This window comes from Amblyraja radiata, chromosome 2, assembly GCF_010909765.2.
Source record: "Amblyraja radiata isolate CabotCenter1 chromosome 2, sAmbRad1.1.pri, whole genome shotgun sequence".
Classification (NCBI taxonomy): domain Eukaryota; kingdom Metazoa; phylum Chordata; class Chondrichthyes; order Rajiformes; family Rajidae; genus Amblyraja; species Amblyraja radiata.
Genome location: NC_045957.1, coordinates 96,250,423 through 96,265,533, shown reverse-complemented (window position 1 = coordinate 96,265,533; position 15,111 = coordinate 96,250,423). Strand labels below are relative to the sequence as shown.

Genomic DNA, 15,111 nt, shown 5'->3' with positions numbered 1-15,111 from the left:
CGGATGACACTAAGCTGGGGGGCAGTGTTAGCTGTGAGGAGGATGCTAGGAGACTGCAAGGTGACTTGGATAGGCTGGGTGAGTGGGCAAATGTTTGGCAGATGCAGTATAATGTGGATAAATGTGAGGTTATCCATTTTGGTGGCAAAAACAGGAAAGCAGACTATTATCTAAATGGTGGCCGACTAGGAAAAGGGGAGATGCAGCGAGACCTGGGTGTCATGGTACACCAGTCATTGAAAGTAGGCATGCAGGTGCAGCAGGCAGTGAAGAAAGCGAATGGTATGTTAGCTTTCGTAGCAAAATGATTTGAGTATAGGAGTAGGGAGGTTCTACTGCAGTTGTACAGGGTCTTGGTGAGACCACACCTGGAGTATTGCGTACAGTTTTGGTCTCCAAATCTGAGGAAGGACATTATTGCCATAGAGGGAGTGCAGAGAAGGTTCACCAGACTGATTCCTGGGATGTCAGGACTGTCTTATGAAGAAAGACTGGATAGACTTGGTTTATACTCTCTAGAATTTAGGAGATTGAGAGGGGATCTTATAGAAACTTACAAAATTCTTAAGGGGTTGGACAGGCTAGATGCAGGAAGATTGCTCCCGATGTTGGGGAAGTCCAGGACAAGGGGTCACAGCTTAAGGATAAGGGGGAAATCCTTTAAAACCGAGATGAGAAGAACTTTTTTCACACAGAGTGGTGAATCTCTGGAACTCTCTGCCACAGAGGGTAGTCTAGGCCAGTTCATTGGCTATATTTAAGAGGGAGTTAGATGTGGCCCTTGTGGCTAAGGGGATCAGAGGGTATGGAGAGAAGGCAGGTACGGGATACTGAGTTGGATGATCAGCCATGATCATATTGAATGGCGGTGCAGGCTCGAAGGGCCGAATGGCCTACTCCTGCACCTAATTTCTATGTTTCTATAATGGATGATAGAATCAGCTGGAAATCACACATTAAACATGTACAATCCAAACTGTCAAAAAGCATTTCTGTATTACACAAAGTTAAGCAGGTTCTGGATCACAAATCACTCCGCATTCTCTACTGTTCACTGATCTTACCCTATTTAAATTACTGTGCAGAAGTCTGGGGCAATAACTATAAAGGTTCGCTACATTCATTAACTATTCTGCAAAAAAGAGCAATACATATTATTCACAATGTCTGGTATCTGGGTCACACTAATCCATTATTCTTACAGTCAAAATTATTAAAAGTAGAAGATTTGGTTGCATTTAAAACAGCACAGATAATGTTTAGGGCCAAAAATAAAAACTTACCTGGAAATATACAAAAATTATTCAATGAGCGAGTGGGGGGCTTGTAAAAATAGCGGAGTCAGGGGATATGGGGAGAAGAACATTTAATTTTAAGGTACAAAGAGTCCGCACGACCAGAAAAACTTTTTGTATTTCGGTCTGTGGAGTAGGATTTTGGAACAGTTTGAATGTGGAGTTAAAGCAATGTCCAAACATGAACCAGTTCAAAATGACATACATTCACAAGGTACAGGGATGAAGGGGATGGTTGACAAACAGGGGTTGGTGTTTGTTTATTATTTTATTTATTATTTATTTATGTTTTTTGGTTACTTCATACATATTACTTGTATGTGTATATCAGTTGTATGTATATATATGTCTGTATGCATCTCTAAAAATTGTCTGGGGTATTATTATGATCAATTAATTAATTATTAAATATGGAAGAAGGGTTTAGGGAGAAGGGGTGAGATTAAATAAGTTATTCTTCTCACTCCTTTTCGAGCTTGTAAAGAAAAAGTGTTGGACATTTAAATTTTGCTTTATGCTTTTCATTGCTTTGCAAATATTGCCTGGAATGTCCAATTGTTTGACTATTTCGATTTTGTTGTTGTTATTTATTCCTATTTATGTCTTTACTTGTTCGGAACAAATAAACAAATCAAATCAAATCAAATCAAATCAATTTGTTTGAAGAAAGGCCCCGACCCAAAACGTCACCTATCTAGGAGACACCTGACAGGTGAAATGTCACCTGTCACTAGATTTTTCTACAGAGATGCTGCTTGATCCGCTGAGTTACTCCAGCATCTTTGGTATAAACGAGCATCTGCAGTTCTTTGTTTGTAGGTTAATTGGCTTTTATGTAGCAAGTGGATGCAAAAGTGGGATAACGTGGAACAAATTTGAATAGGTGATTGATGGTTGGCATGGATTCAGTTGGCTGAAAGACATATTTCCATAAGGTTTCTTTCAATCAGTCTTTCAACTTTTTCAGTCAGAGGGTAGTTGGTATCTGGAAGGAGCTACCAGAGGAAGATATGGAACCAGATACTATTACGAAAATATATTTGGATACATATATAGGTAGGAGGGGTTTAGAGGGTTACAGACCAAGTGCAGGCAAATGGGATTAGCCCAGAACACCAACTTGGTTGGCATGGGCAAGGTAGGATGAAGCACCTGTTCTGTGCTGTACAGCTCAATGACTAGAGATCAGATGACACCAAGCTTGGGTTTTAAAGTCATGAAAATGTTTACGTTATTAAGAATCAGATTTTAAATAAATAGTTTACATTATTTGGATCTCAGAAGGAAAATAGTTAATTAAGGATATTGCAAAGATAGGGATCAAATAAATAGACAATAGACAATAGATGCAGGAGTAGGCCATTCGGCCCTTCGGGCCAGCACCGCCATTCAATGCGATCATGGCTGATCATCCCCAATCAGTACCCCGTTCCTGCCTTCTCCCCATATCCCCTGACTCCGCTATTTTTACAAGCCCTATCTAGGTCTCTCTTGAAAGCATCCAGAGAATCTGCCTCCACCGCCCTCTGAGGCAGATAATTCCACAGACTCACCACTATGTGAGAAAAAGTGTTTCCTCGTCTCCGTCCTAAATGGCTTACTCCTTATTCTTAAACTGTGACCCCTGGTTCTGGACTCCCCCAACATCGGGAACATGTTTCCTGCCTCTAGCGTGTCCAAACCCTTAACAATCTTATTTGTTTCAATTAGATATCCTCTCATCCTTCTAAACTCCAGAGTGTACAAGCCCAGCTGCTCCATTCTCTCAGCATAAGACAGTCTCGCCATCCCGGGAATTAACCTTGTAAACCTACGCTGCATTCCCTCAAAAGCAAGAATGTCCTTCCTCAAATTAGGGGACCAAAACTGCACACAATACTCCAGGTGTGGTCTCACTAGGGCTCTGTACAACTGCAGAAGGACCTCTTTGCTCCTATATTCGATTCCTCTTGTTATAAAGGCCAACATGCCATTCACTTTCTTCACTGCCTGCTGTACCTGCATGCTTAGTTTCATAGATTGATGAACAAGGACCCCCCAGATCCCATTGTACTTCCCCTTTTCCCAACTTGACGCTATTTAGATAGTAATCTGCTTTCCTGATTTTGCTACCAAAGTGGATAACCTCACATTTATCTGCATTAAACATCATCTGCCACGCATCTCCGCCAACCTGTCCAAGTCACCCTGCATTCTCATAGCATCCTCCTCACAGTTCACACTGCCCCCCAGCTTTGTGTCATCTGCAAATTTGCTAATGTTACTTTGAATCCCTTCATCCAAATCATTGATGTATATTGTAAATAGCTGCGGTCCCAGCACCGAGCCTTGCGGTACCCCACTAGTCACTGCCTGCCATTCTGAAAGGGACCCGTTAATCCCTACTCTTTGTTTCCTGTCTGCTAATCACTTCTCATCCATGTCAGCACTCTACCCCCAATACCATGTCCCCTAATTTTGCCCACTAATCTCCTATGTGGGACCTTATCAAATGCTTTCTGAAAGTCCTGGTACACTATATCCACTGGCTCTCCCTTGTCCATTTTTCTAGTTATATCTTCAAAAGATTCCAGAAGATTAGTCAAGCATGATTTCCCCTTCGTACATCCATGCTGACTCGGACTGATCCTGTTACTGCTATCCAAATGTTCGGCTATCATCTTTTATAATTGACTCCAGCATCTTCCCCACCACTGATGTCAAGCTAACTGGTCTATAATTCCCTGTTTTCTCTCTCCGGCCTTTCTTAAAAAGTGGGATAACATTAGCTACCCTCCAATCCACAGGAACTGAACCTGAGTCTATAGAACATTGGAAAATTATCACCATTGCATCCACGATTTCTAGAGCCACTTCCTTAAGTACCCTGGGATGCAGACCATCAGGCCCAGGATTCTGAAACTTAGCTGAGATAACAGACTTTTTATGATCTCAGATTGCAGAGAGAATTGAATATACTCTCAAGAAATAGAAATATCAATCACTGCATAAGACCAAGTTATCAAGAGTTTAACATTGCTTTGGATTGAGTTTGTATGGCAGGGCAATTTGGAGGTAGCAAATACAATGTTTTCCTCTTCAGTAACTGACGTGCTTGCATCGCTTAAAATGCAGTAGCCACTGAATCTAGCATGTGCAATTGCGTTCAAAATAGCTGTGGCAGTGGACATCCTGATTCACTGATACATATCTTAAACCATCGTTGATGTTGTACATAGACACAAAATGCTGGAGTAACAACGGGACAGGCAGCATCTCTGGAAAGAAGAATGGGTGACGTTTCAGGTCGAGACCCTTCTTCAGACTGATGTCAGGGGAGTGGGAGAGATAAAATGTAGTCGGAGACAGTAAGACTGATAGGAGAACTGGGAAGGGGAGGAGATGGAGAGAGAGGGAACGCAAGGGCTACTTGAAGTTAGAAAATTCAATGTTCATACCGCTGGGGTGTAAGCTACCCAAGCAAAATATGAGGTGCTGTTCCTCCAATTTGCACTGGGCCTCATTCTGACAATGAAAGAGGCCCAGGCCAGAAAGGTCAGTGTGGCAATGGGAGGGGGAGTTAAAGTGTTGAGCAACCGGGAGATAACTTCTGCCATTCCTTGGGTCCCTCTTTTTAAAATTCAATTTGCTAACCTGTGCCTTACTCTCTCCCTCTCCTGTGTGACATCTGCTTAAGGACTACGATGAAACAGTTCCCATTTACCTCTGCTGCTTTGGCTTGGTTCATGTTATCATATCCTAATGCAGAAAGACAATGTGTCAGTCAATTTATATACATCCCGTATCACAGGACTGCAATATGATGATGACCAAGTCATTTGTTTGAACAATGGTGATTGAAGGCCCGGCCGCCAAGATCTAATTTTCCTTCAGATGATGCAGTTGCCTCCATCTTCACTTTAATATCTGAGTTGATAAAATTTTAAAAAGTTGACAATTTGTTCTTTGACTGGAGTGAAAAATCATCTTGTGAATTTAAATCTTTGTGTCAAACCATTTGAAGATGTAAAATCTATTGGTTGGAGTCCTTAGGCCAGAGGGGCCTACCATGCACTCACCCCCCCCCCCCCCCCCATGATGCTACTTCTTGGGTGTCATTTTGTTCATTGGTATCTCTTCTGTCGGAAAAATGATGTTCCCAAGAAAAAAACTAATTTGGACTATGTTTTTTACCCCTATCTATGTCAAATTTGGGTTTTTTCACACTTTGCCCTCTTTCTTGTGGCCCTCTTCCATCATCCTGTCAACCGGAAAGCAAATCCAGATTTTCGTGTGCAGCACTGGAAGCATGATGATGGGGAGGAAGCATTCAAACTGTACAGGAAAAGATCTGGCATGGATTCTTTCCCGGAAAGCGAGTAGTGAGAAAGGTCAAGAGCTTCCAGCTTGGAATGGATTTGTCTCAGCAACAGGTGAGGTGCCTTCAAATGTGACTACAATTGACTACTATCCTGCGATCAATCATCCCATCACAGAATTTAGTACAGTTCATGAGTGTTTACGAGCTTCTGAAGAAGCAAGTCATGAGGTTGGCCAAGAATATGTAATTACAACATTCAACTTGGGTGTCTGCATGAAGGCATATCCTCTCATGTGGAGTCATCCTGCAAAGTACAAGAATCACGTTGTGTTGATTGGCACATTTCATGTCATTTGTGCATACTTCAAAATGCTTGGAAAGAAAATGGAAGGATCCGGACTTCAGGATGGCCTCATGGAATCGGGACTCGTGTCTACTGGTTCTATGAAAGGTGTTATGACAGGAAATAACTATGACAGAAATCTGCACTGCCACAAGACGATGGTGGAGGCTCCTTCTTGATGAATTCCTGTCTATGGCTGGAAAAGATGCTGTGCTGAGGAATACCAGAGGAATCAAAGGGCATCTTTCAAGAGCTAATCCGACAAAGCAGGCACTTGCTGAAGTTATGGCCAATGCAGATCTCAACACATTGATGGAGTCGTATGAGAGCTTCAAAGCTGATGTTCGAAAAGGATCACTCGGGAAGACTGCACAATTTTGGTTGTCGTACATGGATTCTGTGTGGATTGTTCTCTCATTGAAAGAGTCTGTGAAAGAGAACAACTTTCCGTTGCACTTGCGCTGTCTGTTTCTTATGCCCGATCTCTTCTTTACCTTTACTCCCGCTATCTGACCTACCTTGCTGTGTTCTTGGCAAACATCGAAGAATCACATCCTGATCCCCTGGCTTTCCTCGAAAGAGGTGCCATCAGTGTCGCTAGGTCATTCATACCAGGAAACCGATGTGCTGTTGACAAAACTATTGAGGAGACGATCATGAAGCATGGCAATTCTCGAGGTGGTGCTAGTGGTGTTGGGCTCTCTGGCATCTTGGAGAATCACAGTGCTTATCAGAGATGGGTTTGAACTTCAACAGAAAGGGCACAATTTCTCTCTGAACTCTCAGCCTCGCAGACATGACTTCTGGAATGGAATGCTATTTATTGTCATTCAAACCTAGGTTTGAACGAAATTACATTTACTACAGTTTTTTACATTACAAAAAAAACCCAAGACCCACACTTAACACAGTTTACCTAAACATCCATCACAGTGTGTCTCCAACACCTCCTCACTGTGATGGAAGGCAAAGTCTGGTACCAATCGCGGAAGCAAACACAGAGATCAACAACCAACTGAGATAAGGAAAAGTGAGGAATGTGTAAAGAAAGCCATTGATGCTGTAAAGAGCTTCCTGAATCCTTTTGACATAGATGACAAGACTGTGTTGTATGTACTCTCTTCTGGTGCACGTGTTCCGTTGAAGTTAAGAAATATGTCATAAAGGTACTTACCACAGGGAAAGAACAGAAAGAGAAGTTCATTAGAGAGCGACGAGAAAAAAACAGCGTTCTCTGAACCCATCAAGAATCTGAAGCTCAAAACCATGGCAGAAACAAAGAAAAGAGTGAAGCTGAAAACATCTGAACAAAAGGTTATAGAGTACAAGCAACAAGGAGATATTGCTTTTCAACTGATGGTCAAAGCACAAAGTTCTGGCAGTCAACTCAATCTACGGGAGATTATGAAGTACTCTCTGACACCTGTACCCTACTCCATTGGTACATCAGACAACTTATTTGCAAAGACTGATAAATTCAAGGGCCTACACTACTTATTGAAAGATATAGACAACTTACAACCTCTTGCTAGTAACAAGACATTGACAGTGGAAGATGGCAATGCTGCATCCTATCTCAAAGAGATTCCTGCAAACTTCAAAGAGATTGGCATAAAAATCTTCAATGCATTGTCACCTAATGATATTGTCTTCAGTACCGATATGTACAAATCAGATTCAGTGAAGTCAAGTGAACAGACACGGCGTGTGTGTGCGGAGAAGTGAATAATCAAAGGAGGAAAGACCAAAAAACCAAGAGATTGGAAGCAGTTCTTGACCAATGATGAGAACAAGAAACAGCTCATTGAACTTCTTCATGATGTGTTGAGTGAGCATGACATGGCAAAGAGGCTGCATGGATCTTCATTAAGGACGGAGAGGCCACACTTCTTACTTCTCAGAATGGGTAAGAGACACTGCAGTCTGAGATTCAATCCCTGAAGTCAAACCAAGAAAAAACAGACTTGCGAGGCATCCTATACTGCAACTATGGCAAAGAGTAAGGATATGACCACGTACAAGTCAGAAGCCCAGACAGCGATATCTTTTTCATATTGCTTCACTATGCAAACTATTGTCTATTGTCTATTGTCAAACAGCATTCAAGACACCATAGTGTTCTTTGACACAGGGAGAGGCAACAGGCAAAGGCTAATAGATGTCACCCATTTTGCAAAACAGTCCTCCTCAGAATACTGCTCAGCATTACTTGGACTGCATGCATTCTCAGGCTGTGACTCAACAAGTGCCTTCAAAGGAATTGGCAAAGTCAAGCCAATCAAACTGATGCAACAGCATAACAAATTGGTGAAACCTCTGGCAGAGCTTGGTGATTTTTATAGTTTAATATGATATGGCCCTAATTTAGTGGATTTTTTATGTATCTTTACTAAGAAACAGACTCAATTACAAGTACCAAATTCACAGACCCCAAGAAAGAGGGCAAAGTTTGAAAAAACACAATTTTGACATATATTGAAATAAGGGTTAAAAAAACCCAGTCCAAATTAGTTTTTTTCTTGGGAACATCATTTTTCCGACAGAAGAGATGCCAATGAACAAAATGACACCCAAGAAGTAGGATCACAGGATCAAAGAAGTAGGTTCACGGTAGGACCCTCTGGCCCACGGACTATTATGTTTCAAAATGGAGCTAACTGTGTTGTAGATAATGTAGTTTTAAATACTTCACGGAAATTGTGCTCTTTTTGTTCTGCATTCTGAAAGACTGTTTTTGTGAGTATGGAAAGTTCTGTGGTGGCAGAACAGTAAGCTGTTTTTGTGCAAGCAGTATATCTTGAGTTAGTATTGTATTCAAGGCAGGCTATAAACCTAAATTTAGTCACTGATTGTTTTGTAATGCTTACCTTTAGATCAGCGGGATGAAGATGCAATTACCTAGTGGGGTTGAGAAGTTAGTATCTTTAATTGGTTATTCTTATTCCGCATTTTATTGGTACAAATTGAATTATGTAATTGAATAATAATAATTCACAAACAATTGAATAAAAAAATCTAGCACTCTAATCTTATAGGATTTAGGCCAAAACATGGGGGGGAATGTAATACCATTGATAAGAAATATATTTAAAATGAATAAATATACCTTTGATTTATTCTTCTGTAGTCAGTTGAACGGCACAGAAATGGCCTTTGGTGTGCATGCAAGCCATTACACTTATCTATACGAATTCCACTTAACTGCATTTGAATCGTAAGCCTTATAAGCCTGGGTGATTTGCGTGCTTGCCCAGATGCTTCTTAAATGCAGTTGAGAGGACCTGCCTCCATCACCCCAGATAGCGCATGACGATTACAGTCACGCTGTGTGTGGTGGCAGGGCAAAATCCCCCTCTGATCTCATACTTCTTCCTTGTACCTATCCTCTCTTTTAGACTCCCGCATCAAGGGAAAAAGATTCTCACTATCTACCTTGTCAATGTCCCATATAATTTGATATACCTCTATCAGGTCATCCCTCTGGCTCCTCTGGTTCAGGGCCCAGCCTATCCAGTGTCCTCTTATAACTGATTATAACTGGAATAACAACTTGACTTTTTATTGGTAGTCATGTAAGGAAAGTTTTTGATACATTGGCCTTCAACATTCAGGGTATCGAGTACAGAAGTTGGGACATTATGTTACAATTATACAAGGCATGGGCGAGGCTATACTTGGATAATTGTGTTCAGTTTTGGTCACCCTGCTGTAGGAAGGGTGTCTGAAAAGTGTGCATAAAACATTTATGAGGATGTTCCGATGTTGGGCCTTAGTCAAATGTAGGCACAGCTCCCAGCCATATACACTGAGGGCAAAGGATTATTGATGTATAAGAATATGGAAAATAAGATCTCCAACACTGTACTAAGAATATATGGGACACATCATGGGAGGGGCTCATGGGCATGCTTCTTCATGTTGCTAGAAATGTCCACTGGGATTATTCGGATGCCATTGATAAGTGAACTGTATTATCAGCAAATTGCTAAATCCTAAATCCGTGTGAGATGTCTTTAATCAGAACTTGATATGCAAGACTTGTACCCACATCTGGAAAACGACATTGGGAAAGAACTGTCCAATTCTAGAAATTTAAAGGCGAATTTCCCATTTAAATGCAAATTATCCCTTCAAATATGGAACTGTGCAATCCACCTTCATTTACCACCCTCCTGTAGCACCAACACAGGGCAGCTAATTACTCTGAATGTGCCAAACATGGGACTGTTGAAAACCTACTAACTAATGAAAGCTATCCATTCTATCAAGAGATACATGACTGAACATTGTGAAGCACAGCAACAAAGTACAAGCATCTATATGTTCACTTGTTGTCATCCACAATTCTGCAGAACTTATGCCCCTGTCCCACTTAGGAAACCTGAACAGAAACCTCTGGTTACCTTGCACCCCACCCAAGCTTTCCATGAGGTTCCCGGAGGTTTTGGTCACTCTCCCTAATGGTCGAAAGTGGTGTCCGCGTGGTCGAGGCTTCTTCTATGTTCCTTCGATTATTTCAACAAAATCGAAACCGGCCTAGACTAAAAATAGGTTTCCGTTTGTTCGAAGCCAGTGGGGTCGCTATTTACTTACAGGCAGTCGAAGGCAATCTCATCGCTGACCGGCCATTTTGATTAGCTCATTGTAGTTTCACGACCCAGATAGACCCACCGGAAGGTAAAATGCCCGCTAACTTTATTAAACTTCTTAAAACTATCTCCACTCCTTCTCCTCTCCCCACTTCCCTCTCCGCACTTCCCTCTCCCCTTCCCTCTCCCCTTCCCTCTCCCCTTCCCTCTCTCCTTCCCTCTCTCCTTCTCTTCCCCCCTCCCGCAACATTTAACTACATCAATTATAGCAACATTTAAAAGACATTTGGACAAGTACATGGATAGGAGAGGTGTAGATGGATATGGCCAAACACAGGCAGGTTGGGTAGTGGAGATGGGGCACCTTGGTTGGTATGAGCAAACTGGGCCAAAGAGTCTGTTTCTGTGTGGTACAACTCTATGATATATTATGTAGGAAAGAACTGCAGATGCTGGTTTAATTCGAAGGTAGACACAAAATGCTGGAGTAACTCAGCGGGACAGGCAGCATCTCTGGAGAGAAGGAATGGGTGATGTTTCGGGTCGAGACCTTTCTCCTACATTTTGTTCTACCTTCTATGACTATCCTATTATCTCCCCATGTTGCAATAGGTTGATGTTCAGGAAAATTGTCCCTGTTTTTACACAAATATCTCCATCTCATATTTTACCCACTTCATCGTCCCAATCTTTGTCATGTCTTGCATTACTGTCCCCCTCATTTATAGACTAATCACAATTACCACTTTATGGCACCGCCTATAAACATACTGGTAGTGCATCATAGAATCAGACAGCACAGAAATAGACCCTGTCAGCCTGTTTCATCCATACTGGCCATGTTTGCTTTCTATGCTGATCCCATTTGCCTGTATTAGGCCTGTATCCCTTTTCTTTTCTCCTAGTACCTTTCCAAATGCCTTTTCAATGTTATAATTGTATCCGCGTCTGTAAGCTCCTCTGGTGGCTTGTTCCAGGTAACCGTCCTGCAATTATTATTTCCAAACTTCTGCCTTGCCATAATTTCTAGCGCATATCCTGATTTCACCTGCCTCTAATCAAATGTTTCATTAAATTGCTTTTCTTGACATCAAAGATCACACCCTCATTTATGATTGGAACCCACTGCCCAAAAATAGGTTGTTGCCCAATAAATTGAAAGTAAAATCTTGCATTCGTGAATATCTCTAGATTTTTTTAAATGCTACATCAGAATAGACGCAATATTAATCTACTCTGTTCGTTGTTTTAAATCCTTCTGCGCAGTACCCTGCATCATCCTTCTTGGGATTCAGTTATTTTCTGTCTGTGACTCATTATGGTTTTCCTGTGTGCTTTTGTCTTTTGACCATGAGTCATTTTATAATCCATAACAATATCCCCTAGAGTGCTGGAAATAATCATTGAATGAAGCAGTTTGGCTCCTTGTGAGTGAGCTCTGCCCCACTGCCCCCTCCCGCCCCCCCCCCCCCCCCCCCCCCTCTCATTTGGAGTTGCATAAAAAGCACAATCACAAACAACTTATCAATCATTCAAAATAAACAAGGAACTGCAGATGCTAGTTTACAGAATTTCTGGAGAACTTGAATAAGTGCCATTTTGCGACCCTTCGGCAGACTGAAATCCAAAATCCCTCTGTACATCAATGCTGTTAAGGGTCATTGCCATGAACAGTATATTTTCCCCTTGCATTCAATCTCCCAAAGTACAATCCCTTACATTTACTCAGATTTAACTTCATCTGCTGACCATTGCCACAGCTGATCTATATCCTGCTGTATACTTTGATAGCCTTCCTCACTGTCTACAAATCCACTATAGCACAAGTACTTTGTGTTTTAATTGTAATTTGGTGTCATCTGCAAACTTATTTATCAAATCCCATCTACATTTATGTACAGGTTGTATATATACAAACACCAGCCAGAATAACACCCATCCCACACACCCCTCACTAAGCCAGTTCTGAATCCAGACGATTTGCGGTAACTGACCCAGTTACCGCAAATCCTATGCATATTAATCTTCTGGATCAGTCTATCATGATGGACTTTTTCAAATGCCTTTGTAAAATTAATGCAGATAGATACAAAATGCTAGAGTAATACAGCGGATCAGGTAGCATCTGCTGAGAAAATTGACTGAAAAATAGACCCTCGTCTATTTTTTCCAGAGATGCTGCCTGACCCGTTACTGAAACATTTTGTGTCTATTTTTGGATTAAACCAGGTATCTGTGGTCCCTTGTTATTACATATCCATTGCTCTGCCCTCATTGGTCACTTTTAATCACCTCCTCAAAATATTCATTCTTTAAGGCCCAGTCTCATGATGCGGGTTTACCCAAGAGCTCTCCCGAGTTTAAAAAAAAAATCAAACTCGTGTTACTTCGTCACGAGTATCTTTTTACTCTGGAAATTTTTCACACTGTTGAAAAAACTTCACAAGTTTCCGCGTTTCCCAAGTACCTGCCGTTAGCATTACGAGCCGCTACGAGACATCCACGAGTTCCGACATACCCGCTACGTACATTCTACGTACTTACCACGAGTTTGATTTTTTTTAAACTCTGGAGAGCTCTTGGGTAAACTCGCATCGTATTTAGTAAGACATGACCTGCTATTACAAAGTCATGCTGGCTAATCCTAATTCCATTCTCTTCCAAATACTAGAAATCCTATCCTGATAAATACAAAATCTTCCCCACCAATGACACGAGGCTTGCCACCCTCTAATTTCCTGCATCCTTTGTACTTCCATTCTTAAACAAAGGAACAACATTGGCTACTCTTCTGTGCTGTGGAACCTCACCTGTAGCTAGAGAAAGTAGAAAGATCTTCATCAAGTTTCCTGCATTTTCCTCTCTTGCCTCCCATTAACCTGGGTTAGATCAATCAGACCCTGGAGATTTATCCACCTTAATCCTCTTCAAGAACCCCCAACACTTCCTCCTTCATTTAGTTTAGAGATACAGCGCGGAAACTAAGCCCTTCCTTAGAAGGAAACTAGCCCTTCAGCCCCGGCCCTTCTTTAGAAGATTGAGGAGATTTGCTATGTTGATGAATAATACTCCAATTTCTACAATTGAGCAGTAGAGCATATTCACTAGTTGCATCACAGCCGGGTTCGGCTACACACACGCCCAGGAATGAAGGAGATTACAAAAAATGATGGACACTGTCTTGTCCATTGACGTGCTGACCATCCCATCATCAAAGGGGTCTATAGGAGGTGCTTCCTTAAAAAGGCAGCTAGTTTCATCAAAGACCTACACCTGCCTGGCCACATTCCCATTTGATTCCTTCCATCTGGGGAAGAAAGTATAGGAGTCATGAAAACCGTGACCACCAGGTTCAAGAATAGCTTCTTACCCACAACCTTCAGACTGTTGAATACTGCGCAACACTAACCTCAACTATGAACTATGGAATGACTTTCAAACGAGGGACTTTGGGATTTTTGTACTAGTATTGGTGTATTAATTTATTGATTTTCTTTTATTATGTATGATCTATGAGTATTGTGTTTACAGGCCTATTATGCTGCTGCGTTAAGAATTGCATTGTTCTGTTGTCAGTACACATGACATTTAAAGACTCTTGACTTTTGAATTAGATGACCTCCTACTATCAAACAATCAAACTATATTCCTAGTTCTACATCCCCATCAGTAGGACTGCATCCTCTCCGAATTTAACCCATCAAACCTCAGAATATTATATAATTCAGCATAATTCCTTCTGTTGCATCTAAACTCATGTGTAGGGGCTAAACCTGCTCAAACTTTTCTGATAATACAACTCGTTTATCTCATTTATCTCAATTATTAAACCTTCTTAACTCCAAGGCAAGCATGTCCACTGTGGTTAAAAAAAACTTCCTCACAAAACGCTCAGCCACCTTAGTCATTCCTTGATATTAATTTGAGTTTCTGTGTGGTTTCAAGATATATATTTTACATGTCTATTATTTTGGGAATCTTTGTCTTATGCTGAATTTTAGTTTTTGGGACATATTTCATATACCATGTTTACTTCATAGCAGAGTGTTCAAGGAATGCATTATAGTTCTACATTATGATGATATTAAGTGTGGAAGATCAATGTTATGATCAAGACAATATTTGTGAAATAACATAAAGTAGATTGATATACTGAAGCAAAATGTGACAAAAAGAAAGAGATATTGGATATGACTAAAACTTTCATGAGCAAAGTTTATCAACTTTGTTCAAATTTTGGTTTTAACTGGGTTTTAACTGGGGACACGATACAGAACGACAATAGTTAGAATCAAAAGTTTGTTTTATTCAGATTGTCTTCAATTATTTTACCCTGATGGTAACTTTAGTCTTAGTTGCAACATCCTGGGAGTATATTCGATAGTGAGTCAAAAGGCTGCTGGTGCTTAAGTGCAGTGCTACGGTGACAATATAAAAGTTTGAATGTAGATGAAATATTAAATGGTATCATCCTCCTTGTCAGATGAGTTTCACATTTATATCTTTCCGCACTCCCTTTATCTTTTGAATCATCAAGAAAATTATTTGAACGTGTAGAATATTTTTACATGGGTAAATGTTGCA

At 41.0% G+C, this 15,111-nt stretch overlaps 1 protein-coding gene across 6 annotated transcripts in view; it reads left to right on the top strand.

Annotated features, from left to right (window-relative positions):
• Positions 1–15,111, top strand: part of ankrd28 (ankyrin repeat domain 28) — a 210,697-nt gene that overhangs the window by 66,016 nt on the left and 129,570 nt on the right. Inside the window, exon 1 of one of the 6 annotated variants that reach the window (XM_033050815.1) lies at positions 125–128. The exons of the other annotated variants lie outside the window; for them this stretch is intronic. The gene's annotated coding sequence lies outside the window, so the exon portion shown is untranslated. Of the gene's footprint in view, positions 1–124; positions 129–15,111 lie in introns of those variants that run through there. 6 annotated transcript variants of the gene reach the window in all.